Here is a 10,254-nt window from a genome sequence, read left to right as displayed (position 1 = left end):
TTTGTTAAGTGTCAAGTAAAGAATTAAAGGGTGAAAAACAAAATGCACACAAAAAAAAGGTAACAACGAGCTGTGTAACATTCTAATATTTTTAATTTTTTTTACTAAAATTAATTTTATTTTATTGCTAAAAGAAAATGAGTTTGTTGATAGAAAATGAAAGGGATTGGATTTTCTCAATTTTTTTCTTATTTAAAAGGGGTAAAATATGAGCTCTCATCATATATTTTATTGGTAAGATAAAGAGAAAACATAAAAGAAAAAATATTGAAGAGTTAAAATTACGTTTTATTCTCTCAATTGAAAAAAAAAATTAAGAGGATCTATTCCTAAAATAGGGTATTCCAAATAAACAAACTGTAAAGTAAATGTCTCAAGATAAATGAAGAGTAAAGTAGAAAAAGGGGGATTATGGTGCTCGCTGAACCATTGGACAGTGCCGCATGAATTCCTCTGCCATTCACAGCACTTGAGAGTGAGTTTTCATATCGTCTTTTTAGCTATTCGAAGACAAAGACATTTCCATCTAACCACGATTGCCATAAAAGGTAAATAAATTGGGTACTCCTTTTGCTGAAATCTGATTATTTTTTCAAGGTTTCCATAGATTATGACCACTAGTCACATATTGATAGAGTGGAGTTTTTGGCGATTACACTAGCTACTGGTGCAATGTTCCACATGGCATGGCTTTTGAACAGAAAACAATAGCATAAGAGGTTCTCCGGCAAGTTCGAGTATCTTGGGCATATTTTATTGACTTGTGTCATGCGGCTTTTAATTATGGTCAATGCTAGCATCCTTTCATGGATAATTTTTCATATGAAAATTTTGATCTTAGCCTGGCATTTTAGGTTTCATACTCCGTTCTAGAGAGCTTTGTTTCCATACTAGAAATGAAGCCCTATCAAGTGGTGGATGAAAGAACTAATAGGCTATTTTATACCCTAACTTAATAGAATACTCCCCTAAATTTGTAAGAATATAGTGGATTGAATCCTCTTCTTATTTTATTGGGAGTTGGTGATTTGTGCGATCTCATGACTGAATTTGTTATAAAAGAGTTGTCTAATTCAGGTAATGTTCTCATTTCTAAATTTTGGATCTATTAATCTGAATGATGGCTGATTACCAAATCATGGGTCTTTCCGAGTTTATGTTTTTTCTTTTATTGTGACGTTCTATATTGCTCCTTTTTTTTTATAATTTTTCTCCCTTCTAATAGGCTCTGCCAGGTCTAGGAGGGTCTTGTCCCAAACTTTGCATCTAAGAAAGATAAGAGTCTGAAATATTTGTTTTTAAAAACCTTATAAAAAATGAGTGATGTTTTGTTAGTAGTCTACATCCTTACTTAGCTAGCATTATTATATTATAAGCCTTTAGGTCCTTAAATTCCAATCTTTTCCACTAGTCTTTTCTCTGCTCATAGTGTCCCAGCTAGTGCATTATCTTTTCATTTTGTCTTTGATCCCACTAAAACTGCATCATATGCAGTGAATCTCATCAATCAAACTATCCGGCAACCTGAAACAGCTCATTGTGTACACCGAAATAGCTATTCCAACTACTTTAAGCAATACTTCTTTGCCTCTTGTTGATATGAAAGTCCTTTTCCAATGTGAAAATTTTTTGCCACTGTCTTTCACAAAAGAAAAAGTCTCTTTCTTGGATCTATGCAAAATGAACAGCAACCCCAAATACTTACGCAACTAGAAAATGGATTAATACAAACAGATTTACAAACAGATTTAGTCTTTATTACAGACGGATTTTTGGTTATCGATGAAATTACCAACGAATTTTGTCAAAGCCTCGTTGGAAATTATTTACCGACGGATTTTTACCAATTATCGACGGATTTTTCCTCGGTAAATTCTCCATCCATTTCCCTAAAATGTCGAGCTTTCCGACGGATTTTCCAGCGAATTTTCTATCGGTAATTATAGACGGATTTCTGACGGATTTTTCGTCTGTAATTACAGACGAATTTTTCGACAGATTTTTTGTCGGTAATTAGCAACATATTTTCCGTCTGTAATTTTAACCTTAGAAAATCATTTCACACTCTGAATACAGACAGAAAATCCGTCTGTAAATCCGACAATAAGGTAAAATAGAATTTTTTTTAGATTTTTCCAATTACAAAATAAACTTGTTTTCATACAAAATAAATATAAATTTAATACAAATTTTTATCTAATTTGTGTTTGAATATTTATAATATTTCAAAAAAATAAACAAATTCACCGTATTATCAAACTAAAAAAAAAGTACTATAAACAAAGTGTTGATACATCAATTATAATAACAAGTAACAACCATACATCAATAAAGTGTATTGATACATCAACTATTGTCCTCTAATTAAATCAAAATATACAATAAGGTTACTTAATTAGGTTCTAAAATTGGAACTTCATCTGTACAGAAACCATTCATCATTATTGTGTCCATTGATTCAAATAGTGGGGTCATAAATTGATCCTCTGCCTCAGGCTTCTCTGCCTTCTTATATTTTTCCATTTCTCATCTGTTTTCCAAGTATCAAATCCTGAAAAAAATAAAAAAATTGTGACAACATAATCTATATACAATGTATTCTTCATCTCAAGCAACAAATTCACAAGTGAAGCTCCCCTCAACATCTGGTCTAGTTCCAGTGACTTTCGATTTGGGGCTGCAAGTTTAATAGGAGAAAAAGAGAAAGAACCTGGTGGTGCTTCTTTAATCTTTGCCGAGTCTTGAACTAGAACAGAAGTCTCCTTAATAACTGGTGGTGCTTCTTCAATGGCTTTCTGTGCTGTCTCACGCTCTTTAACTGCTTTGGCATTTGCATCATCTACCTGTATTTGCATTGCATGCAAAGCATCCTGTAACTTGGCAATTTCATGTGCCTTTTCCTCTTCCAAATCAGTTTGTAACCAGTCAAAAAGTAAATAAGTTTATGGTATAAGACATGAAAATCAACTTACTACTAGATTAAATGCACTGCTTTCGAAAATAATATGACAATGGGTTAGTCAGAGAGAGAAACCAAATAATTATTACATTCAATTACATTTGATATGCAACCATCATTATAAGCTAAAAATCACAAGAATGTACCTCCACAAGCCGAGGCATAGCCATAAGGAAGGAAGAATAGGCCACTCGTTGTGTTGTTGGAATTAACTGGCCAAATCCCCTATGAAGTGGCTCAGGAGCAATTCTTGCATCAATAATCTTGAATTTAACATATCTGAAATTCGCAAGTATGGCCATCACCTAAGAACAACAGTATATGGAAAAGGGGTGTTATGCCATTGAATTCCTCACTTGACTATATCCTTAACAAATAGTATTAATAGTCAAAATAGTCCCGAAAGATCAAATATCTCAAATTGGTCCTGAATCTGCCAAAATAATTCACTACTGTATCATTTTAGAACTAATTGGAAGTATTTAATCTTGACGATGATGAGTATGTTTAAGAAATAAGTTGAATATAAAGAGCATATTTTCATACCACATCTGTGAAAACTATTTCAGATATAAGTATTTAAGAAGGATACTAATGGAATTGAAGCATGCCAAGTTGAACCTAACAAGAACTACTAATGATCTTGCTGATGTTCAAGCTTCTGTCGAATCGCTTAACAAGAAATTAGAGAAGGAAAGAATCTCGCTCGAGAGAACCCGCGAGAGGCTTAGTCAGAATTCATTGAAAATATCTTCTCTTGAAGAAGAACTTAAACAGACTAGACTCAAAATAGAACTGGCAAAAGATGCTGAAATCAAATGTGTTTCTGGTGACCCTTCGAATATCACGAGAGAGCTCCATCGATTGAGTTCCGAGACAGAGCATTTCAAATTACTTGCACATATTAAAATATTAAGACTCGTTATTGAAATAGAGACACTATAAGTATATATTATTTTAATGTACCTCTAAGTCAATGAGCCAACTATTGGCTCCTGATCCGGATCCAGGATGAAAGTGATAGGCAGGCAATGTTCCATCCAAACATAATGTAAATGTAGCACAAGAAAATATAAAGCTTAATAATCAATTTTGAAGCATTTGAGACACTAATTTCTTTTCACAATAAACTAGGCTTTGCCATTAGAGAGAGGAAGCAGTAGGTACCAGCTCTTTTGGCAGTAGCTCCATTGATAACAGTAATGGGCACCATGAGAGGAGGTGGCTGGGAAGGCTGCTTGCATGAAACTGATGAGAATAAAGCATCGTTTACAAACTCAGATAGCTGAGCCTGAATCATGTTCAACAATCCACTTTACTCATGAAATGAATGTATGAGATACTAACCATAATCAGATACTAACCATTGTGCTTTGTGTTAAACCAAATATCTAAGAGAGAATACATTAAGAAGATCATATGAGATACTAACCATAATATCCCATTGTGCTTTGCGTCAAACAAATCAAATATCTAAGAGAAAATACATTGAGAAGCTCATATGAGATACTAACCATAATCAGATCAAGGAAACAGATTTTCATGGTTTAAGAAGTTAGAAACAAATGAAAAGAAGTAAGCAATACTCGATCAACAAATAAATTCTCTTTTTTATTCGTCTTGAATAATGCCAATTGGAACTCTCCTTGGTTGATTAATTCTAACATAGAAAATACAGACATGAGACATCATCAATAATTAAAGAGTCAAATTAAGATGCAAATGTCACTCTTAACCATAACAATAACTTGCAGTGCTCCAATTGGATACATGATTGGACAATATGGTGAAATGAATTAGTCCAAAGGAATATGAAAAACTTTACACTTCACTACACGTGTTAATCATATTATTTTTTTTGAATAGATTGAATTTTAACATCAAATATCTATATTTTGTATGTGTGTGAATAGAAAAGATATTAAAATTTCAAAGAATAGAAAAGAGTCCATGTAGTTTAATTTGTTGATGATAACGGTTAAGAAGCTTTGCAATTTGTAGAAAGAAGAGAATAATATGTACCGATGTCTATGGAGTCTCTCCAAGAAAGGCAAGACTTGAGTTGCTTGGCAGCTCGTTTGACATTATCACCCTTTTGTTTCAAAAAGTGTTCCACACAAGCATAGTTGCAAAACTTCTCTTGTATTAATTAGTTAAATGAATCATGCATTTCGATGAAGATTTTATAAATTAGAGTTGGTTGATATATAGGTACCTGCTTAATAGTGAGTTGGGTTTGTTTTCTGATGAGCTCAAGAACCGCTTCAACTTAAAACAGAAGGAGAAAATAAAAAATGTTTCGATTGGTTAAATGTTTCAATTTCAACAACCATGCCACATAAGTAACGTAGTGCAAATCAAACATATATGAAACCTTAAAGACTTGAAACAGAACACTTTGTCACAAGATATAACATCATGCACCATAAAAGCACAAATACCGTTTATTTTGGCTTCATTTAAGCAGGTAAAACCAGCCAGTAACTACCTTCTCTTGTGTCCCATTGATATAGGCCTCCAAGCTTCCAAAAGAAGTGAGGCATTATAGCTGTTTGAATCATCAGAAGTATCATATTTCATTTTCTCTTCATGACAGTTTGCTTTTAACTTGCGATATCTCTATATGGTAAAACAAATAGCCTAGTCACAAAATCCAACCAGGCTTCCAGTCAGATAAATCATAAATGTTGTAGCTATAGAGATTGATGAAAACAGCTTGTTCGAAAAGTAACAAATCAAGAAATTCAGTGCAAAACTGAAGCGTACGTTTGCGGCAAGGATGAATATATCATTTTTTCTGGGGAAAAAGGGAAGACCAATGGTAAATAAATAGGAACATAAAGAAAATAATATATTCTGAAGAAATTTAGATTGTTAAAAATCATTGATTTCCAAACGAAAAAAATCTTACCATTAGCATGTTTATTGAATTTAAGAAGTGCCTCCCTATGAGCGGGATCAGACCTCTCGCCAGTGCAGAGTAAAGAATGCGAAGATTCCCAGTCAGCCTCTGCACATGATGTGCTACAGGCATTGACAACATCGTCGAAATAGATTATTCCAAAGCACAATTCAGAAAGAACAATTTGCAAGAACTGGAGCATGGGTTGATTTTTTCATAATCTCCAACTGAAGATAGAAATAGTGGTATTGTGTAGCTTTCTTATTGTACTGTTGTTTTAGAACTCAAGTTAACATACATTATTTACAAAAATTTTTCACAGGAATTTCACAGCACTCATTTACTTCTATTCCTAAGTAGGAAAAATTACAAAACAAAAGCATTATACACCCTACATCATTTCAAACAACTACAACCTTACCTGCAATAGTAAGCTTCTCCACAGCCGCCCAGGCATGGAACCACCGATGGCAACGAGAACTCCTTAGAGAAAGGCAAATTCATTTGGCCATTGGTGGACGAAATTGTGATCATCAACAATGGCTCCAAAGACTTGGTAGCTCTCACACGTGAATTACACTTAGTCACAACTCTGCATAACTAACCAGCAAGTGCACTGGGTCATCCAAGTAATACCTTACGTGAGTAAGGGTCGATCCCACGGAGATTGTTGGTATGAAGCAAGCTATGGTCATCTTGTAAATCCCAGTCAGGCGGATAATAATTGATTATGGAATTTCGAAAATCAAATAATAGTAAATAAACAGAAAATAAAGATAAAGTTACTCATGTAATTCAATGGTGGGAATTTCAGATAAGCGTATGGAGGTGATGTGCTCCTTCTGAATCTCTACTTTCCTACTTCTTCCTTCTAGTTTTTCATCACTCCTTTCTATGGCAAGCTGTATGTAGGGCATCACCGTTGTCAATGGCTACATCCCATCCTCTCAGTGAAAATGGTCCAAATGCTCTGTCACAGCACGGCTAATCATATGTCGGTTCTCAATTAGGTTGGAAAAGAATCCAGTGATTCTTTTGCGTCTGTCACTAACGCCCAGCCTTCAGGAGTTTGAAGCTCATCACAGTCATCCAATCCCGAAATCCTACTCGGAATACCACAGACAAGGTTAGACTTTCCGGATTTCCATGAATGCCGCCATCAATTCTAGCTTATAACACGAAGATTCTGATTAAGGAATCCAAGAGATCTGCACCCGGTCTAAGGTAGAACGGAAGTGGTTGTCAGTCACGCGCGTTCATAGGTGAGAATGATGATGAGTGTCACGGATCATCACATTCATCAAGTTGAAGTGCAACGAATATCTTAGAACAGGAATAAATCGAATTGGATAGAAAATAATAGTAATTGCATTAAAACTTGAGGTACAGCAGAGCTCCACACCCTTAATCTATGGTGTGTAAAAACTCCACCGTTGAAAATACATAAGTGATAAAGGTCCAGGAATGGCTGAATGGCCAGCCCCCAAGTGTGATCAATAGTCTCCTAGGATGGATAATAAAATAAAACTGAGACCAAAGATGTCTAATACAATAGTAAAATGTTTTATTTATACTAAACTAGCTACTAGGGTTTACAGAAGTAAGTAATTGATGCATAAATCCACTTTCGGGGCCCACTTGGTGTGTGCTTGGGCTGAGCTTGATCTATCCACGAGCTGAGGCTTATCTTGGAGTTGAACGCCAAGTTGTAACGTGTTTTGAGCGTTCAACTCTGGTTCGTGACGTGTTTCTGGCGTTTGACTCCAGAATGCAGTATGGAACTGGCGTTGAGCGCCAGTTTACGTCATCATATCCCGAATAAAGTATGAACTATTATATATTGCTGGAAAGCTCTAGATGTCTACTTTCCAACGCTGTTAAGAGCGCGCCAATTGGAGTTCTGTAGCTCCAGAAAATCCATTTCGAGTGCAGGGAGGTCAGATTCTAACAGCATCAGCACTCCTTTGTCAGCCTTCTTATCAGAGTTTTGCTCAGGTCCCTCAATTTCAGCCAGAAATTACCTGAAATCATAGAAAAATACACAAACTTATAGTAAAGTCCAGAAATGTGAATTTAGCATAAAAACTAATGAAAACATCCCTAAAAGTAACTAGATCATACTAAAAACTACCTAAAAATAATGCCAAAAAGCGTATAAATTATTCGCTCATCACAACACCAAACTTAAATTGTTGCTTGTCCCCAAGCAACTGAAAATCAATTAGGATAAAAAGAAGAGAATATACTATAAATTCCAAAATATCAATGAATATTAATTCTAATTAGATGAGCGGGACTTGTAGCTTTTTGCTTCTGAACAATTTTGGCATATCACTTTTTCCTTTGAAGTTTAGAATGATTGGCTTCTCTAGGAACTTAGAATTTTGGATAGTGTTATTGATTCTCCTAGTTAAGTATGTTGATTTTTTAACACAGCTACTGGTGCACGAAATTGTGATTCATTCTTTTCACAACTCAAACAGTCCCCGGTAATGGCTCCAAATACTTGGTGCTCAATACCATGGTCTAAACATAATATCACAACTTCGCACAACTAACCTGCAAGTGCACTGGGTCGTCCAAGTAATAAACCTTACGCGAGTAAGGGTCGATCCCACGGAGATTGTTGGTATGAAGCAAGCTATGGTCACCTTGTAAATCTTAGTCAGGCAGATTCAAATGGTTATGGATGATATACGAATAAAGCATAAAGATAGAGATACTTATGTAATTCATTGGTAAGAATTTCAGATAAGCGAATGGAGATGCTTTGTCCCTTCCGTCTCTCTGCTTTCCTACTGTCTTCATCCAATCCTTCTTACTCCTTTCCATGGCAAGCTGTATGTAGGGTTTCACCGTTGTCAGTGGCTACCTCCCATCCTCTCAGTGAAAATGTTCTACGCACCCTGTCACGGCACGGCTAATCATCTGTCGGTTCTCAATCAGGTTGGAATAGAATCCAGTGATTCTTTTGCGTCTGTCACTAACGCCCAACCTTCAGGAGTTTGAAGCTCATCATAGTCATTCAATCATTGAATCCTAATCAGAATACCACGACAAGGTTTAGACCTTCCGGATTCTCTTGAATGCCGTCATCAATTCTAGCTTATACCACGAAGATTCCGATCAAGGGATCCAAGAGATATACATTCATGCCTTGTTTGCTTGTAGAACAGAAGTGGTTGTCAGGCACTCGTTCATAAGTGAGAATGATGATGAGTGTCACATAATCATCACATTCATCATGTTCTTGGGTGCAAATGAATATCTTAGAACAAGAATAAGCTGAATTGAATAGAAGGACAATAGTAATTGCATTAATACTCGAGGTACAGCAGAGCTCCACACCTTAATCTATGGTGTGTAGAAACTCCACCGTTGAAAATACATAAGAACAAGGTCTAGGCATGGCCGTGAGGCCAGCCCCCATGATCTAAGATAGCATAAGACTAAAGATAGCTACCAAGATAAGAATACAATAGTAAAAGGTCCTATTTGTAGAGAACTAGTAGCCTAGGGTTTACAAGGATGAGTAAATGACATAAAAATCCACTCTCGGGCCCACTTGGTGTGTGCTTGGGCTGAGCATTGAAGCATTTTCGTGTAGAGACTTCTCTTGGAGTTAAACGCCAGCTTTTGTGCCAGTTTGGGCGTTTAACTCCCATTCTTGTGCCAGTTTCGGCATTTAACGCCGGACAGTTTTGAGCTGATTTGGAACGCCGGTTTGGGCCATCAAATCTCGGGCAAAGTATGGACTATTATATATTTCTGGAAAGTCCAGGATGTCTACTTTCCAACGCAGTTGAGAGCGCGCCAATTGAGCTTCTGTAACTCCAGAAAATTCCCTTCGAGTGTAGGGAGGTCAGAATCCAACAGCATCTGCGGTCCTTTTCAGCCTCTGAATCAGATTTTTGCTCAGGTCCCTCAATTTCAGCCAGAAAATACTTGAAATCACAGAAAAACACACAAACTCATAGTAAAGTCGACAAAAGTGAATTTTAGCTAAAAACTAATAAAAATATACTAAAAACTAACTAAAACATACTAAAAACATACTAAAAATAATGCCAAAAAGCGTATAAATTATCCGCTCATCAGCTACTTTTATGAGTCTTGGCCGTGGCCCTAAGCACTTTGTTTTCTAGTATTACCACCGGATACATAAATGCCACAGAAACATGACTGGGTGAATCTTTTCAGATTGTGACTCAGCTTTGTTAGAGTCCCCAGTTAAAGGTGTCCAGAGCTCTTAAGCACACCCTTTTTGCTTTGGATCACGACTTTAACCACTCAGTCTCAAGCTTTTCACTTGGACCTGCATGCCACAAGCACATGGTTAGGGACAGCTTGATTTAACCGCTTAGGCCTGGATTTTATTTCCTTGGGCCCTCCT

The 10,254-nt window shown here is 36.1% G+C and overlaps 2 long non-coding RNA genes across 2 annotated transcripts; one reads left to right on the top strand and one right to left on the bottom strand.

The window, feature by feature from the left end:
• The first annotated feature begins 380 nt into the window (after nucleotides 1-380).
• On the top strand, nucleotides 381-1,061 carry LOC140184343 (uncharacterized). Its single transcript, XR_011880798.1, has 2 exons — nucleotides 381-548; nucleotides 636-1,061. It is a non-coding gene; the product is annotated as an uncharacterized lncRNA (long non-coding RNA).
• Nucleotides 1,062-5,870: 4,809 nt separating this feature from the next.
• LOC112794382 (uncharacterized) lies at nucleotides 5,871-6,374 on the bottom strand. The gene is made up of 2 exons (XR_003198846.2): nucleotides 6,283-6,374; nucleotides 5,871-5,983 (listed from the first exon to the last, which is right to left on the bottom strand). It is a non-coding gene; the product is annotated as an uncharacterized lncRNA (long non-coding RNA).
• Nucleotides 6,375-10,254: the final 3,880 nt, after the last annotated feature.

The sequence above is a fragment of the Arachis hypogaea genome, chromosome 4, assembly GCF_003086295.3.
Source record: "Arachis hypogaea cultivar Tifrunner chromosome 4, arahy.Tifrunner.gnm2.J5K5, whole genome shotgun sequence".
Classification (NCBI taxonomy): Eukaryota; Viridiplantae; Streptophyta; class Magnoliopsida; order Fabales; family Fabaceae; genus Arachis; species Arachis hypogaea.
Note: the sequence above shows the minus strand (reverse complement) of the source record. Positions and strands in the feature narration are given on the sequence as shown.